This window comes from Rhinoraja longicauda, chromosome 14, assembly GCF_053455715.1.
Source record: "Rhinoraja longicauda isolate Sanriku21f chromosome 14, sRhiLon1.1, whole genome shotgun sequence".
Classification (NCBI taxonomy): Eukaryota; Metazoa; Chordata; class Chondrichthyes; order Rajiformes; family Arhynchobatidae; genus Rhinoraja; species Rhinoraja longicauda.
This window is the reverse complement of record NC_135966.1, coordinates 26,245,819-26,265,519: the sequence shown is the minus strand read 5'-3', so window position 1 is coordinate 26,265,519 and position 19,701 is coordinate 26,245,819. Positions and strand designations below refer to the sequence as shown.

At 39.7% G+C, this 19,701-nt stretch overlaps 1 protein-coding gene across 4 annotated transcripts in view; it reads right to left on the bottom strand.

Annotated features, from left to right (window-relative positions):
• The window catches only part of crebrf (creb3 regulatory factor), a 52,141-nt gene extending 35,254 nt beyond the window's left edge, over positions 1 to 16,887 (bottom strand). For 2 of the 4 annotated variants that reach the window (XR_013548049.1, XM_078411124.1), the window contains exon 1: positions 16,735 to 16,880. The gene's annotated coding sequence lies outside the window, so the exon portion shown is untranslated. Of the gene's footprint in view, positions 1 to 16,147; positions 16,226 to 16,734 lie in introns of those variants that run through there. The other 2 variants (XM_078411125.1, XM_078411126.1) reach the window with 2 other exon arrangements.
• Positions 16,888 to 19,701: the final 2,814 nt, after the last annotated feature.

Below are 19,701 nucleotides of genomic sequence, written 5' to 3'. Positions count from 1 at the left end.
TCACTCGCGCTAGACATTCTCGCCGGCTGAGCTGCAGTGTGTATACAGACCTGCGTTTCATCCTTATTTTCCAGATTTGCTTCTTCGAGGTAAGAAAATAGTGCTTTCAAAACTATTAACTGGGTGTATTTATGGTTAATTTGTACAAAACTACGATGATTTTGTTGCTTTTATTACTTTCTGCTTCGATGAATGAGCGAGATCGTGACGATTTTCTTTTGCATTGTAACTTGTACCCTATGTAATGGACATGCTTACAGGACCCTATTTGAATTAACATATGATACCGAACTCGCTTATTCTGCAGACTTCTAAAGAAGGGTCTCGACCCGAAACATCGCCCATTCCTTCTCTCCCGAGATGCTGCCTGACCCACTGAGTTACTCCAGCATTTTGTGTCTACCTTTTATTTAAACCAGCATCTGCAGTTTTTTTCCCGAGAGTTTGAAGGGAGGTGGGCAGAAACAGTTTCCCGTTGCAAATTGACAGATATGGCAGTCACACACATTCTGCACTTATTCAGGTGATACGTGCTACTCCCACAGCCCAAAATTGCACAAATGCACATGGCTTTGCCCAGTAACATCTAAAACAAAATAAATAATAAAGTCAATCATATGTTAATTCAAATAGGGGTCCTGTAGACATGTCCATTATATACTGGTACAAGTTACAATGCAAAAGAAAATCGTCACGATCTCGCTCACTCACCGAAGCATAAATCAATAAAACCAACCAAATCATCGTAGTTTTGTACAAATTAACCATAAATACACCAAGTTAATAATTTTGAAAGCAGTACCTTGAAGAAGCAAAACTGGAAAATACGGATGAAACACAGGTCTGTATACACGCAGCAGCTCAGCCGGCGAGAATGTTTAGCGCGAGTGACCTATGACCTGGGCATGCACAGTCGAGATACTGAACTCGCTTATTCTTCCTGGAACAGGGAATCAACCAGTCCTCATTCATCCTCTCTCCAAGCTTAAGCAAACTGGTTCTTACACCAACAATTTTATTTCTAGTTGCACTCATTTCTCTATATAAAAAAACAATATCAGCACGAAAACACATTAAGGTCCGAGGTCTATTTGTGGCAAATATGGAAAATTCTTTGTGTAGGAAAGAACTGCAGATGCTGGTTTAAATTGAAGGTAGACACAAAATGCTGGAGTAACTCAGTGGGCCAGACAACATCTCTGGAGAGAAGGAATGGGTGACGTTTCGGGTCGAGACCCTTCTTCAGATTGAAAATTCTTTGTTGTAATCTTTTTCAAGTTCTTTGCCTCAACTCATTTTCCAGCATATAGAGAACTATATTTCCTAATTTCCTGCGACAAATAAAAAACATAACTTTGGCCCACTTGTCTTCCTCCATTATTCTTTAATAAAATATAGATAAAAGTCAATGGTGAGAATCTCCTTAAACTAGTAGAGTTGGTTTGGTGAAGATCCTTCTACAATGCTGTCAGCTGGGGAGTTCTAGGATTTGACCCAGTGACAACGAAAAACATTGAACCATTAAACTGGCAAAAAGGTTTCAATCAATCACGATAACATTTAAAAAAAATTATGAAAACTGAGTCTCAGAGTTATAAGCGTGAAAAGATTTGGTGTATTTCTTCAGTTATATGCGGAAATTTAAAATAAAAGGATAAAGATGAAAGCAGGAATAGATTATTCAGTCCCTCTAACCTGGTTGCAATTCAACAAAATTAAGGTGAATATACTTCAACATTATTTTCCTTCCTTATCTCACTCCATACCCTTTGATTCCTCCATCATGTAGAAATCTGTCAGTTTCCAAGTTAGTCATACAGCAAAAGAAACAGGCCCTTTGGCCCAGATTGCCCAAGCCAAACAAGATGCTCCCATCTACACTTGGCCCATCTCCTACAAATTGTCCTATCTGTGCACCCGCCTAAATGCTTCAAATACATCCTCTGGCAACTCGTTCCACCCTGTGTGAAAAAGTTGCCCTTTGGGTTATTTTTAAATCTTTTCCCTCTCACCTTAAAGCCTATGTCCTATGGTTCTTGATTCCCCTACTCTGGGTAAAAGTTTCTGTACATTGACCCGACCTATTCTCATCATGATGTTAAACACCTCTATAAAATCATACCTCATTCTCCTGCGCTCCAAGGGATAAAGTCCTTGACTGCCCAACCTCTACTTATAGCACAGGCCATCAAGTCTTAGAAACATCCTTGTAAATTTTCTTCGCACTCTTTCCATTTAACAAATTCCACCCCGTCTAAGCCCTTGACTCTATGACAGTCCATTTTTATTGAGAAAGTTAAAATTCCCTACCATAACAATCTTATTAGTCTTGCAATTGCTTGCAATCTCCTGGCATATTTGCTCTTCTAATTCTCGTATACTATTTGGGGGCCAATAGTGCACTTCTGGAAAAGTGATCATCCCTTTTCATTTCTCAGCTCCAAACATATATCCTCACTAGAGAAACAATTAGTAATGATATCTCAGACTACTGCCGTGACATTCTCCATAATCAATAAAGCAACACGCCCTCCCCTTTTACCCCCACCTCTATCTCTCCTGTAGCACCCAATTGACTTCAAGCCTCTCACCTGTCTCCATCCCACTTTGGATCCCATCCCCTTGCCAATCCAGTTGAAACCCACCAATGTAGCACTAGCTAATCTGGCTTCCAGGATATTGGTCCCCCTTCAGTTCAGGTGTAACCCATCCCTCTTGCACAGGCCACCTCTGCCTCACAATAGATCCTAATGGTCCAATAATCACAATCCCTGCCCCCTGCACCAACTCTTCAAGCATTCATCTATCCTATCTTCTCGTTCAAACCCTCACCAGCACACGGCACCAGGAGTAATTAGACATCACTACCCTGGAGGACCTGTTTTTTTATCCTTTTGCCTAACTCACTATATTCATTTAGCAGGATCTCATCCCTAAGTTATTTGTGCCAACATGGGCAATGACACGTGGCTGCTCACCCTACCCATTGGGAATGTCACGCAGCTGCTCTGAGACACCTCGACCATGGCACCAGGGAAGCAACACATTATCCTGGAGACCAAGCACTGGCTCGGCGGTCTTGACCCGAAACATCACCCATTCCTTGTCTCCAGAGATGCTGCCTGTCCCCGCTGAGTTACTCCAGCATTTTGTGACTATCCTGGAGACTCAATTGCTCCACAAGATTTCCTGTCCACCTCCCTCATTAATGTGTCTCCTATCACTGTGGCTATCCTGACACAAGCTTTCCCTGCTATGCCACAGAGCCAGCTCGCTACCACAGACCTGGCTGCTACTACTGCTCACCTTGACGGGCCATCCTCCCCCCCCCCCCCCCCGACCCCCAACAGTTTCCAAAAGGGTATACTTGTTTTGAAAGGGAATGGCCACAGGAGTCACCTGCATGTGTAGGAAAGAACTGCAGATGCTGGTTTAAATCAAAGGTAGACACAAAATGCTGGAGTAACTCGTGGGTCAGGTAGCATCTCTGGAGATTCCTTCTCTCCAGAGATGCTGCCTGACCCGCTGAGTTACTCCAGCATTTTGTGTCTACCCCGCAGTCACCTGCATTCTGTCTATTCCCTTTCCTCATGGTTACCCACCTACTTTCTCTGGTACCTTACATGTAACTGAACCATATTGAGAACGCCACAGCACCTTACCAGCCGCAAATGCGCACGAATGCTTGCTTGTCTAACCACCTCGCTATAACTCCTATCAATGAAGCTCTCATTCTCCCAGAATATCCTGTGGTCATCCAGCTTCAGGTTTAGTATGTTAAGTTTTTAAAGAGCTGCACCAGGACACAATTCCCACAGGTACAGTGATCAGGGACACAACCAATTTCCCTGACTCCCCACATCCTGCAGTAGGAACTTTGGATGGCTGCTCAATTTGTCCATTCCGATCACTCAACCTATCCAACTGCTGCGTTTTGAAATCTCCCACTGCTCGGACACTGAAATACACTGACTCCATCAATTCCACTGCTGCTTTTTGAATACATTCATGTCTTTGCTTCTAATGTACAGAATTCGAAAGATTTCTCCTCGATTTAGTCCATTTGGTCAAGAACATAGGTTATCCAATTGGTACAGGAACAGGCCCTTCAGACAATAATGGTCGTAAAATACATAAACCAAAATAAACTCATGTTTCCATTTCCGTATTGAGCTTTCAATCCTGGGCCTCTTTCATAAGTGAGACCACATGCAAACTGGAGGAACAGTTCCACTTCGTAGCTTGCAACCCATCAGTATGATCAGTACTCTCCAATTTTGGGCAAATAAATAACACCCAACTCACCCCACAACTACTTCCACCCAACCTCCCCTTTGGCCCACCTGGACTTGCACCTATTTCTCTCCTTCCCCCTCCCCTTTTACCTACATTCCTTCCTCTATCTTCACAATTCGCAACTCTTCAATCTTTTTGTCTCACACCTTCTGTCTTTTCATCTCTGGCCTTTGTCCAACCATCTGCCTATTGAACCCCTCCCTCACCTGTATCCAACTGTTATTTGCCCTAAACTTTGTCCTGCCTCCCCGCAATCAGTCTGAAGGGTCCTAACCCAAAACATCACCTCACCATTTTCTCCGGAGATGCTGCCTGATCCATTGAGGTACTGCAGTATTTTATAGACAATAGACAATAGGTGCAGGAGTAGGCCATTCGGCCCTTTGAGCCAGCACCGCCATTCACCATGATCATGCACAATCAGTACCCCGTTCCTGCTTTCTCCCCATATCCCTTGACTCCGCTATCATTAAGAGGTCTATCTAACTCTCTCTTGAAAGCATCCAGAGAATTGGCCTCCACTGCCTTCTGAGGCAGAGAATTCCACAGCTTCACAACTCTCTGAGTGAAAAAGTTTTTCCTCATCTCCGTTCTAAATGGCCTACCCTTATTCTTAAACTGTGGCCCCTGGTTCGGGACTCCCCCAACATCGGGAACATGTTTCCTACCTCTAGTGTGTCCAATCCCTTACTAATTTTGTATGTTTCAATAAGATCCCCTCTCAGCCTTCTAAATTCCAGCATATACAAGCCTAGTCGCACCAGTCTTTCGACATACGACATTCCGGGAATTAACTTTGTGAACCTATGCTGTACTCCTTCAATAGCAAGAATGTTCTGCCTCAAGTTTGGAGACCAAAACGGCACACAATACCCCAGGTGTGGTCTCACTAGGGTCCTGTACAACTGCAGAAGGACCTCTTTGTTCCTATATTCAATTCCTCTTGTTATGAAGACCAACATTCCATTGGCTTTCTTCACTGCCTGCTTTACCTGCATGCTTCCTTTCAGTGACTGATGAACTACGACACCCAGATCTCGTTGTACTTCCCCTTTTCCTAACTTGATACCATTCAGATAATATTTTGCCTTCCTGTTCTTACCACCAAAGTGGATAACCTCACATTTATCCACATTAAACAGCTTCTGCCATGCATCTGTCCACTCACACAACCTGTCCAAGTCACCCTGCAACTTTGTGTCCTTTTTTTGTAAACCAGAATCTGCAGTTCCTTGTTTCTACAAAGTCCTATAAAGCTGCAGTTTACCCAATATTTTGTGCTTGCCTCCTAGTTCCAGACTCCATAGTTTGGGAAAACATCTTCCTGCTATCTGCCCTGCTGAGCCCTCCAAGTAATTTGTATGTTTCAGAAGTCAGAGATGTTTGGCTAATACAAAATCTCATGTAACAGACCACCATCCAAGACGTCAGCCTTTGCTGCATTTGCTCAATAGCAAGACATTATTGCTATTGTGTTCAATTTCTTTTCCAATGAAGTACAAAATTTACCTTCTTAATTACTTGCATTTTATCCTCTAGTCACTGGAGCAAACTTCTAGATCCTCTTGAAATTCAATACATTTCTTATTATTGTAAAAAAAACTCAGCATTTCCACTTTTTTTCCAAGTAAAGTGGATGACATAGTTTTCCCTCACTGAACTCCATCTATGACAATTACTTAGCTTGAGTGTATTTTCTTGAAGTCTCTTTGCATCCTCAGCCAAAGTAGCAGAGCTGCCCAGATACAATGGGAAATTTAACCGTTTCTGAAGACATTGAAGGAGATTTGAAATATTGGCTGCTGACAGACTGCAAATAAATGAGGTTGGAACAGATAATTCAGAGGAATATCTGAATTTTTAAGAAAAGCATCAAAAATCAAAAGCAGATTAGGAACAAAATGTCAAACTATCAATTTCAAGCTAGAATGTCATAGACAGGCCAATTAAATTAGAGGAGATCTAAATTAAAATAATTTACAATTTAAAATCAATGGTATGGGGCTGCAGCATACACTAGATAGAAACAATGTATCCAAACAATAATATTATTTTAGTTCATAATTAAGAAATATAGACAAGCTGCTCAAATATAAGGAAATTGTCATGAAGAGTAGTTGTTGAAGTTTACTTATGGAACAAAAAGCATTGCAGTGCCATCTACTGGTAGAAAGCTTATATCTACATTGTCAAAAAAAGACCTGGATCGATAGTGTCACTGCATTCCCTTGCATTGTACATTCTGATTTAAAAATTACTCATCAATATGAAACTACAATTGGGGTTTGTGGATCAGAAGGTACAATAAAAGAAAGAATGTTGCAAAACATACTTGGCTAATAAATTATGATTATGATGATTATGATGAAGAATTGACAAAAGCAATTTACCTTTCATAACAACATGTTGACTTTGCGTAAAGAGATTATGATTTAAGTTAAAATAGAATACTAGACTGGAAATACACAGGTCAAGCTGCATCTGCATGGAGAAAATTGGAGTTAGCTTGTCAGGCTGATGACTTCTCATCTACTGTCCCTAAAACATTAACTCTGTTTAACATTCTAAAGATGCCAATTGATCTGCAACATATTTTCAGTATCACATTTTTTGTTCAGATTTCCAGCATCTGTAGAAAATCATCCAAAAATACTAAGTATTAAAATTATTGCTTCACGAGCATTTTCCTGACAATAATATATTCCTTATTCGTCCCACACTGGGGAAATTTACACAATAGATGTCAGGCTAAATAACCCACAGTGGTTTCCCACCTTTCTTTATTGAAATTTCCTTTTTGAAAATCCACCAAGACTTTTCCATAATACAGAAAATTGTGAAAGACCACATTAATCCATTCACTATCTCTTCAGAGAACTGTCCTGGGATGCAAGTCTATCACTCTTAATGGAATTATAAGTTCAGTTCCATTTATTATAAAGCTCTCATTGAACTTTGGATTCCACTCTTTCTGCTATATTATAATGGAAAATAGTAACATTTCTTGACCCTCCCACAATACTCCATCTTTGCTGTTGCAATTCTTAATTTGTGAAATGCCTACTAATATGGGTCAGCCAGAAGCAGGATCATTGCTGCCCAAGTCTTATGGACATTGAAGGAGAAATAGTTTCGCAGCAGCCTGACATGCCGCTGCCATAGGTTGCATCAAAGCAGCCAAGACCATATCTGGATAATCAACATGGTTATGAACCATGCAAGTGAGCGATAAAAAGCAATGAAAGTGATAAATAGTAAAGGAATTGGTGATTTTTTTTTTTTAGCAGTGACCTTTATGATCCTCCGTCATGGATCAAAAGAGATTTGGCAACATAGTTCCGAGGTCTGTTGAAGGACTGGTGGCATTGAATTAGTTACCAACAAGATTCCTTCGAAGTGCAAGTTTACTCTTATTGCTCTTTATTTTGTATGTTTGATCCTGTGAAACATTTATTGCTGGTCTTCCACAATTTTCAATCTGTGTAGCATGTTTCAAGTTACTAAAGTTTTGGGCCCTTTTCAAACAGTTCTAGAAGGCACCTACTACATCAAAATCCTGCTTGAAGATAATTTGGTAGCAATGTAGCTTTAAATAAGGAAATACTCAGTTGGTATGCGGAGCTTTCTAGGGGATTTGGAGGGGGTGGGGGAAAAAGAAGGAATACAAACAAAAAGAATTGTGATTCATGCCACCAGAGTCTTCCTTATTAACTGATAAACTACCAAGCACTTTCCCCCCAGATTCATGGCATTTCGTGGATTACTAATGGTTTTTTTTTATGATGAAGGGAATGGAATCTATCTGCGTACCACTATATGTCAGAAATTATATGAAGGATTCTAATGGGCATATACGTGTGCAGTCAATGGCCCACTTGACAATGGGGTCCCCTCGCAACTGGTGAATTCTATTTGACCTTGCCCCTCATCTTCCTTAGGAATAATGTTTTAGTCATCCCCACAGGCCATCAGTTACCTCCATCCTGGAGATACAGAGTTGCTAATAGTGTGATCATGGAAATAGAGATGTTCATTATATAATTTGTGCTGGCTTCCAAGTTTCCAACAGCATAAGAATTTAAGTCCTACTCAAACTTTGATTGCCTCATGAATTGAGTGTTGACTGTGGTGTTGAAGTATAACTATTGCTTGGACGTGGCCACATACAGTGCCCTCCATAATGTTTGGGCCAAAGACCCATCATTTATTTATTTGCCTCCACAATTTGAGATTTGTAAATAGAAAAAAAATCACATCTGGTTAAAGTGCACATTATCAGATTTTATTAATGGGTATTTTTATACATTTTGGTTTCAGCATGTAGAAATTACAGCTGTGTTTATACATAGTCCCATTTCATAATGTTTGGGACACATGGCTTCACAGGTGTTGGTAATTGCTCTGGTGTGTTTAAATGTCTCCTTAATGCAGATATAATAGAGCTCTCAGCACCTAGTCTTTCCTCCAGTCTTTCCATCACCTTTGGAAACTTTTATTGCTGTTTATCAACATGTGGACCAAGTTGTGCCAATGAAAGTCAAAGAAGCCGTTATGAGACTGAGAAACAAGAATAAAACTGTAGAGACATCAGCCAAACCTTGGGCTTACCAAAATCAACTGTTTGGAACATCATTACGAAGAAAGAGAGCACTGGTGAGCTTACTAATCGCAAAGGGACTGGCAGGCCAAGGAAGACTTCCACAGCTGATGACAGAAGACTTCTCTCTATAATGAAGAAAAATGCCCAAACACCTGTCCGACAGATCAGAAACACTCTTCAGGAGTGGATTTGTCAATGACCACTGACAACAGAAGACTTCATGAACAGAAATACAGAGGCTACACTGCAAGATGCAAACCACCAGTTAGTTGCAAAAATATGATGGCCAGGTTACAGTTTGCCAAGAAGTACTTAAAAGAGCAACCACAGTTCTGGAAAAAGGTGTTGTGGACAGATGAGACGAAGATTAACTTGTATCAGAGTGATGGCAAGAGCAAAGTATGGAGGAGAGCAGGAACAGCCCAAGATCCAAAGCATACCACCTCATCTGTGAAACACGGTGGTGGGGGTGTTACGGCATGGGCATGTATGGCTGCTGAAGGTACTGGCTCACTTATCTTCATTGATGATACAACTGCTGATGGTAGTGGCATAATGAATTCTGAAATGTATAGACACATCCTATCTGGTCAAGTTCAAACAAATGCCTCAAAACTCATTGGCCGGCGATTCATTCTTACAGCAAGACAATGATCCCAAACATACTGCTAAAACAACAAAGATGTCTTTCAAAGCTAAAAAATGGTAATTTCTTGAATGGCCAAGTCAATCATCCAATCTGAACCCAATTGAGCATGCCTTTTGTATGCTGAAGAGAAAACTGAGGGGGACCAGCCCCCAAAACAAGCATAAGCAGAAGATGGCTACAATATCGGCCTGGCAGAGCATCACCAGAGAAGACACCCAGCGACTGGTGATGTCCATGAATCGCAGACTTCAAGCAGTCATTGCATGCAAAGGATATGCAACAAAATACTAATTACTACATTCATTTACATGACATTGCTGTGTCCCAAACATTATGGGGACGGGGGACTGTGTATAAACACAGCTGTAATTTCCATATGGTGAAACCAAACTGTATAAAAATGGCCTTTATTAAAATCTGACAATGTGCACTTTAATCACGTGATTTTTTTTTCTAATACAAATCTCAAATTGTGGAGTACAGAGGCAAATAAATAAATGATGGGTCTTTGTCCCAAACATTATGGAGGGCACTGTAACTCTGCAGTGCCTTTCTTCATAAAGAGCAGTCTCAATATCCACGGTTATGTTAATGTAGGATAAAATCTCTCGATTGAAAGAACCTGCTCACACCTTTCCTCGCCCTCAATCCACCAACATTTACCTGATCTTATCTCCTTCTCCCATTCTTTATCAACATCAAGATCATTCCCCAAGAAGACCAATTTCTCATGTTGCTTTGAATAACTTCCAATAAGGTACAATATCACAGCGTTCACAATCTTCATACTATCAATCAAGGAAAATGTTGATAGAGTATAACACTAAAAGGCTTGGAAATGTGTCCCAGAAAATTTCACCGTGTCTCCAAAATGAACCTAAAATCCTTTGCTATCAGGCAAACATGGCTGCAAGCAAGCTTGAAACTTTCAAATGAATTCTGCACACCTGTTTAGCTGTTGCAATAAGGATGTCATTAGTTACAGTGCTAGCCAGCTAAGGGTTTGAAGCAATCACCAATCAGAATGTTGAGGATCCTTGGTGTGCCATCTTCTGGCATTACTAGGATAAGCGAACGGCACACTAAATTGATCTAGAAATTCAAAACCTTCTCTGAAGTCCTTTCATGTGTCGGGAGGCATAAGGTATTGCCTTGTTGTATATGACAGAAGCAGGTGTCTAGGAATATTATGTCTAAATTTTAATCACACACAAAGTCTTCAATAAGATACCTCCATAGCTGTTTTAAATTTTATTTGAACTTCAGTGAAGTTTTGTAAAGTTTGAGTTATTTAAATAGGAATCTGAGTTATGGGATCCCACAATTTTTATTTTTGTCTATTATATCCAGTCAACATATGAAAGTTAACAATTACTACCCATGATAAAAATGCAGTGATTTCAGTATTACATGGAAACAGCAAATGCTAAAAACATTTAGCAGGTTGGGCAGCAATTATGAAAAGATAAACAGAATTAACATTTCAAATTAATGACTGATTGTCCAAATCAGAAGACTACCTATTGAAGGTGTCTAACCTGAAACATTAACTACACCTCTTTTCACAAGTGCTGTCCAACCTGCTGGATGTTTACAGCACTTTGTTTTTATTGCAGAGGTTCTGCATTTTTCTTCTGATTTTCAAATTATTACGTTTCCCTTGCTGCTGAGTTTCAAATCTCAAGCTATTAGTTGAACATCGAATGCCAATGTTTCTAAGTTGATTATCTTCTGCATCTCATTCTATTCACTTCTATATCCATATGTGGCAGAAGATAAAGTTAGAATGATTCTCCAATCTTGTTCTGCAATCCTTAAAATATAGACAAAATTCATTCACTTTATATTTCATTTAATGTATCAACTTCAATCAGAACAGTTCTCTTTGACATCAACATAAAATGAGGGAAAAAGCACATCAGACAACAATGAGAGTAAGGAAGATAGGGTTATCATTTCCAGTATCTACAGCATTGGATTTTTAATTCAATTTCATCTCATATAATTTTTGTTAAAACTTTTATCACATTTTGCAACCTTCTTACTTGCAACCAATTCCTCTTAAATCCTCTTTTAATATAATCTATATACTAAAACTCTTTTTTGTTTGTTTGTTCCTGAACTACTGCCAAAATGGTACACGATAGCGTGACAATTTTTTGGTCCACCTTACTCACCGTCGTCCCTTTGGTGCTAATGGAAGAAGTTTCATTGAAATCAGTGTTATATTTTTTAAGTTATTCACATATTAAAGTTTAAATCTATCTCTGAGGGAAGGAGGAAGAATGGGATGGAGGGAGGGGGGATAAGGGGGATGGAGTGGGGGGGAGGAGAAGGGGAAGGAGGGTGGGGGGAGGAGAGGGGGAGGAGAGGGGGAGGAGAGGGTACTGCACCAATGCAGGAGAGGTTTGGGTCCAACAGGTCCATTTGGTCTAGTATATTGTTTAATTTTCTTTCTTTCCTTGCTCTGAAAGGTCATTGTTTGTTAATTAACAATGTAACTTAGTGGAACACTTACAATTCTAACTTGGTTTCCAGAAACAATAATTATTTTGCGTAATCAACTACCGTTGTTTATCTAATGCTTCTAGAAATTATTAAAGACAGAAAACAATGCAAGAAAGTTACTCCATTGCTTGCGCACTTCATAAGTTTCCAATCAATACGATTTGAACAATTTAATTTGTATCGCCATTATTTATTACAAGAATGCTACATTTTGTCTATATTTCAAAAGCAAAATGTAACTAGAAGTCAGAAACTTCAATCCAATACCATTTCACAATATAGCAAGAATCTAAAACTTTGCCGATAAATCTAATATATTGTGCTCTATTTATTACTTCATTATTTTGATTTTCAACCTAACCATGCAAATTCTGTTTCTCATATCACTTGATATGTGTGATGGAAATATGCAGGAAGTCAAAGCACATCAAAGCTTTTGAAAGCTAATCACTTAGAATCATGCAAGTGTCCACAGTGCACGGCCAAGATTTTCCTACACTGCACTGATCCAAACTGTGAAATAGTAAAACTTTTGGGACAAGAAAAAATGGTAAGACCTCTCAATACAAACCAAACCAGTTATCCTAGTCTCCTTGTTAGGAAAGTATGTTCAATCACTATTCTGCTACAATTAAATGTGATGCCGGTGAATATTCTTGCATGCTGCCTTTGATCATCCTGGCTCCAAGGTAGCATTAGAGGGTGGTGAGACAACTGCAGGTGGCATGCAGATAAAGCTTAAATACGACAAAAACAAACAATAAGCACACATCCCTCTCATAACAACATAAGCAATAGAAGCAGATGTAATCCATTTGGTTCCTCATGGCTGCTTCACCATTCAAAAAAGTCATGGCTGATCTTTACCTACGATACCACTTCCTGCACTAACCCATATCACTTGATGTTGTTAATACCCATATCATTTGATGTTGTTAATATTTTAATAAAGAAATTAAACAATTTCTTTCTTGGGTACACTTAGTTACAGAGCCTCCCGTTTCACTGGTAAGAAAATTTGAAAGATTCACTGCCCTCTCTGTGAAGAAATTTCTTCTCAGAGTCTGTGACCCCTATTACTCAGCACCCCAGCCAGGGGAAATATCAATTCCAAATCAACCCAGTCAAACCTTCCAAGAATTTTGTCCTTTTCGATAATATCACTTCTCATTATTTTAAACTCTAGACGATATTGGCTCAACCTACTTAACCTCTCTACCATGTGTACGATGCAAAGCTAAAGAAGCAATTGCAGGAATACTGGCTGAGTTATATAAATCATCATTTGATATATGTGAGGCGCCAGAAGACTGCAGGTGGCAAATGTTGTGCCTCTATTTAAGAAGGGCTGCAAACAAAAACCTGGGAACTATAGAACTATGAGCCTGTCATCTGTGGTAGGTAGGAAGGTTACTGGAGTGGATTTTGAAGCACAAGATGTGCATGCATTTAGATGGACAGGGATTGATTAGGGACAGTCAGCATGGTTTTGTATGTGGGAGATCATGTCACATGAATTTGATTGAGTTTTTTGAAGAAGGAACTAAGAAGAATTACATGGGCAGTCTATATGGACCAGCAAAGCAGTTGATAATGATTGGCATGGTAGATTGCTCTGGAAGGTTAGATTCATGGGATCCAGTGAGAGCACACTAACTGTACAGAATTGGTTTAATAGTTGGAAGCAGAGGGTGGTAGTGGAAGATTGTTTCTCGGACTAGACCTATGACTAGTGGTGTACCTTAGGGACTTTGTTGGTTTTCTTCTCTAACAACGATATGGAAGAGAATATACAAGGCATGATTAGCAAATTTGCAGATGGTACTAAAATATCATAGACAGCGAAAATTATGTTCAAGAATTACATTAGCCGAGGAATGGCAAATGGAGTTTAATATAGATTGGTGTCAGATGATGCATTTTGGGAAGTGAAACCAGGGCTGTGAACCGTAGGGCCCTGGCAAGTGTTGTAGAGCAGATGAATATAGTACATAGTAATCTGAAAGTGTCAACAAGTGGAATGAGGTGCCAGAGGTGGTACTTGAGGCAGGTACAACAACAACATTTAAAGAAGTTTAGAAGTTTTAAATGTACTTGGATAGGAAAGGTTGAGCAGGATATGGGCCAAGCATATGCACATCAAACTAGCTTAGATGGGGCACCTTGGTCGGCACAGATGAGGACTGAAGGGCCTGTTTCCATGTGTATGAATCCATGACCAACATACCATCCCAGGTGTCCATCAGGTGAAACGTTGCTGCAATCCCTCATTGCATGTAAATCCTGCTTTAATTGTGGAGACCATATCTGAACACAATATTCGAGATGTCGTCTCACCAGTGCCATTTTCAACAGTAATTCCTGTACTCCGGGTTCTATCTTTTAAATACCCTCTTTTGCAATAATATAAGTGCCACAATGAGAAACATTAAATTTTCTGAGCATCTCCTTAGGGCAATAATTAGGAAAATATATGGAAAGAGTTATGGGAAAGAAAAAAAATTCCGTCAATCCTATCTATCTAATAACTTTATAAAAGCAATTAAGACCATTAAAGGATATATTTTTTCTCCTCAGAGGCATTGATACTCCTTTTATATTTGTTTGTATCCAGGAGCTTAGTTTAGTACACATCCTGTTTTAAGTTCAGACATAAGATATTAACTTTCTCAAACAAAGGAAAATAAATCTTAATTGTCTTGAATTTAATTATTTTTACAATATTAATATTTTCAGCATCACTGGATAGCACAATTGGCAGAGCTGATGTTTACAGTTCTAACAGGGTTGAATGTTGACCTTCCAGTGTCATCTGTGCACAATTTACACATTCTTTCTGTGATTATGTGGGTTTCCTCCCACATCCAAAAGACACATGGGCTGGTCGGTTAATTGGCGACTGGCGTTTAGGAAAATGGCAGAATCTGGAGGGAGAATGGTTTACGAGGAAAATTATTTGGGGAATGGGTTTGCCCTGTGCATAAGCACAGATTGGATGGGCCAAAATGAACTCCCATGTCATAAGAGGATTTGAATTTATTTTTAATTAAGTGCATTTTAAGTATCATTATAGCTCCCATCAAGATCTCTGGGGCAAGATTCTACGATTTTATTTCAGGTCAGTATTATAAATATAATTTCATATCAGTCCATTGCTGATTGTTAGTCAACATCCTCAGATCAGAATAGTGTTTATTTGCCTTGTCATAAATGTTTGTAATATTTTGATGCTGTTTGCACATTTATTAGTATGACAGCACTTTTAGATGACATTTTAAAAACTTTTATAGTTTGTATGAATTAATATTTTCCAAATTATTTCTTACAAAAGCATGGTCTTCCAACATACTAGTAGATTTATCCACTGCAGTTCACTATGAAGCACCGAAGAGAATACAAAAACTCAAAAGTTTATTAATGTGTTCAAAGGATGTGTACTAATGCCAGCCCCAGCAACAGTTTGACTATTTGATCTGGCATCAACAAACCAAAGTTTGGGTTTGGAAAAAAGAAAATTAATTCAAAGAAATTAAATTACATTTTCTACCTAATTTACAGGCCTAAGAAATAGAACTTAGTAAAAAATACTAAATCAGCTGAGCAGTTACCATCTTCATTGCGGCTTAGCCATTATGAACACATCATTCTGCATTTTGCTTCAAGCAACTTAACTATTTAATGGTGCGAAGCAAAAATATTTACCGTGTGATTCTCCTTCCTAGATTATATTAAACACTTTAAAAAGCACTTTGAAAATGTGTTTTTATTTATGCTTTCAGATGGACAAAAAGTACCAATTTCCAGGTTTTAAATATTTTGATATGATAATAGGCCACTGAAGTCGAGCACTCAAAAACTCTTTCCGACTGAAGGGGGCGTGGTCCAAAGATAAACCATCAGGACATTGTTTATTTGCTTTTTTGTACGGGTTATTATTATTCTCCAAAATCACAAGTAATAATGTTAGTTGTGGGGCCATATTAACAACCACTACCAAGACTGCATTACACAAAACTACAAGACAATGCACAGCTGGTGCCTTACCAACTTCCTTGTAAACAGACACCACGTGTAAATATAAATTGGATATTTACCAAGATAGAAATGAACGACAATAGAAAAGTCGCCGCTTAAAACACAGAATGAGTAGGGTTTCCCCCCAAGTAAACCCCTTCACACATCAGCTGTAGACACAAACAAAATATCGCCATGTGTTTACATAACGGTTGGTGGGCGGGTTTCCTGGTCCATCGACACCACAAGCAACAAAAACCGCCGGGACCGATGGCTTCTTCACGTTTACAAAGCCAAAGGACCGTTTGGGGCAGCTGCCAGTCTCTCTCAGCTGGCTTCGGGCGACGGGCCTGGCCTCACATTCTGTTTCTCTGCCCTGTTTCTAACATGGCGACCAACACAAACAAACCCGCCGTGGGCGGGATCACAGTCACTTCACAGCACGCCCGGTCCCGCCCACCCGCTTCGCCCATTGGCTCGCCGCCCTCTGTTTATGGAGGGCCTATTCTGACGGCTCCTTCCTATTGGCCAGTCGGCTGTCAATCACCGACGTGACGTAACGACAGCTCGCGAGGGTTCCCCCCCGCCCTCTTTCCTCCATCTCTCTCCCTCGAGCTACTCTCAGCCTCAGCGGAGGAAGATATGATTTTAAAAGGCCTCTGCTTACATGTCACCGCCTCTCCCTCAACCGAGACCTTTCCAAACGGCATTTAGAGACGCTGTAAGCTTGCCGCACCTGCCTCAGAAGATTTAGGGCGTGTTGTCAAGCTGGATGTGACCGGAGCCTTCACGGGTTTGTTTTGTTGATATCTTCCTGACGGGTTCCTGGAAAGCGCGTGACTGCTTTGTCGGAGGGGGGGAGGGGTCGCGCAGTAACCAATGGCCGTGCTGCCTGTGCAGCAGCCAGCCGCGACGTTTTTGCATGCATCCTCCCCTCACCCCTCCCCCTCCCTCATCTGGCTCAAGGGCTCCAGCTTCACCGACCACAATGTTCACTGCTTATCTGCCCCCATGACTGGGCGTGGGAAAGTAAGAGCTTTGTTGCATTTGGAACGTACGATCCATTAAAAAAAGCACGATCTGTCTTCTGATAATTTTATATTGCTTCAAGTGGACGGGGAGAGGGGGAGAAACACAATCTTGTTGATACATCTCGGTTTTCACATTTCCGCATTCATTTAAAGCAATAAAACAAACAGGTTGAAGCCTTTGATAGCTTCAAAATACACCTTTTCGAAGTATAAGTTGGTAATCGAGGTATATTTACCGCATGATTATTTTTTGTATACAATAAATATACAACCAAAATCTTCTTAGCTGTTGTTCCGTGAAAATTAAACATGGAAATGTTATGTGACAAACATTGAACGATTTGAAATCATTGATCTTTCAAATAGGTCAACTAAATATTTTATACCCCTGGATTTTATTATAAGGAAACACAAGGCTTGCCTTTTTAAAAAAAATAATGATTTATTAATGTATCAAGTTAATATATGCAATTGTGTCCATTCAACAGTAATTAATTTGTATTAGTATAATCTCAGTTTGGTGTTTTTAAGTAAAACAAATAATTATGATTAGTTAAAATCAAATCAAGGCGATTTCAGAAAGATAAAAAAATTCTCAAACACACAATAAAACAGACACGGGGCAATTTCCTTTCCATTGAAATAAAAACAGAAAATGCAGGGGTTGATCATCAGACAGGGCGACAGTGAGAAAAAAATTTAGCCACTGAGTGTTCAACTGAAGAGAATGACATGATTCGAGCATCCTGTTTTTATTTCAAAAACATTTTTATGCAAAAACATCTCAACACAATCTCATAGTTTCAAAAAACGATTTACTTCCTCTTTAAATACCCCCTGGGATAGACAATTTCAGAGATTCACCACCCTGGCTCTTGTTACATTCCCTTTCCAGGATACAAGGAATCTGAAAATGTTCATATGTAATTCTTTAAACATCATTGAGTTCAATATCGTATCCATGGTGAACATTATGCTAAGGACTAGGGTCTCCAATCAAATTCTGACTGGAGCCTTATCTAAACGCATCTTCATATTTGTAAATGATTACTGTCAGCTTCTCAGGGAAGCATCTATTTGTTATTTTAGCAATCAAACTTGATGTCTTTTCAATGCATCAGTGTGCACAAATTTCAAGGAAACTGGTTGTGACATTTTGGGACTTCCAACCACCAATCTCATAGCATCTGCCCTGAAACAGATGTCGTCAGCAGCTGATTTCTTATAGGAAAAAGTGAATACTTAAATGTTGACTGTACATATCTTATAAAACAATATATTTTGCCTTTGAGTGACAAATGCACAAGGACCTGAGGTGGGGGTGGTGGGAGATAAGGTAGATGAGGAGATGACATACATCAAGGATTCTCAGGAATTTGAAATTACATGAAATTCTGCCACTAGCTTTAAAACGAGAATAGTGTTCCTCAAGATAAAGAAGCAGCATTGTATAGAGCAAATGGGTAAGAGCCATGAATTTCTGCCAACCTTACAAAGGATATCTTTTCAAATTGCTTGCAATTCCACACAATATGCATGCATGAAGGATCATGCAGGTATCTCACCAGGATAGTATTAGGATAGCAGGGAGGTTCAGCAATTAGCATTTCAGCTCCATGTTACAGCGTTCAATCATGACCTTGGGTACTGTATATGCAGAGTTTACATCTTTTGCTGACTGTGTGTTGTCCACAGGGTCCCACTTCCCAAACACGTGGTGGTAGGTTACTGTGAATTAACGTTAGTGTAGGCAAGTAGCTAAGAATCAAGAGAATTGGTGGTCATTTGAGAGAGAATAAATTTCACAGCTGTAGGAAAATAATAGGGGTGGATGTTGAGAGGCAGTGGGGTTGGAAGGGGAAACAGGACAGATGGGATTATGCTGTTGGGACCTGATAAACTTAATGATCTTCTGCTCTGTTGTTGTAAGTAAATTGTACTATACTGCTGGCTCGACCGCATATATGTCACCATTACAAAGTTAGTCATTAGTTCAAATATCATGGAAATAGGCTATTTAGCTCATCACATCTACACTGGCCTATGGGCACCCATTTGTATTAATCTCCTTTTACAACACCTGCCCTGTACTCTTCTTTGCCCAGCTGATTTACATGCTTGTCTGGACACTTAGATGTTGTCAGTGGCTCTGCTTCCAACACTGGCACTTCCAGATACTCACCATTGTCTGGGTAAAGATGGGCCTTTTTAAGTCTCTTCCCCTGTCCCTAAATCTAGGTCCTCTGGTTTTATTCACCTCTGATATGGGGAATGTTTCATGCAGTCTACCCTATATATACACATTTCTATTTTATACAACTGCATTAGTCCACTCTTTACTGCCTCTCCGGTCTCTCATCAAAATTCCAAAGTTCATAACATGTTGTATCCTCACCGAAATTTGAATTCATCTGATCAGACTCCTGATCTTGCCACAATACTGTAAGCTCTGATCAAATTCACTATTGACATCCTCCCTATGTGACAGAAAATTATGCCTTATCCTTCCTGACCCATTTGCGGTTCTTTCTCTCCACCATTATCTCCTAATTAGTCAACACTCAAATATAGATCTTCCAATTCTGGCATTGAGAACCCCAAAT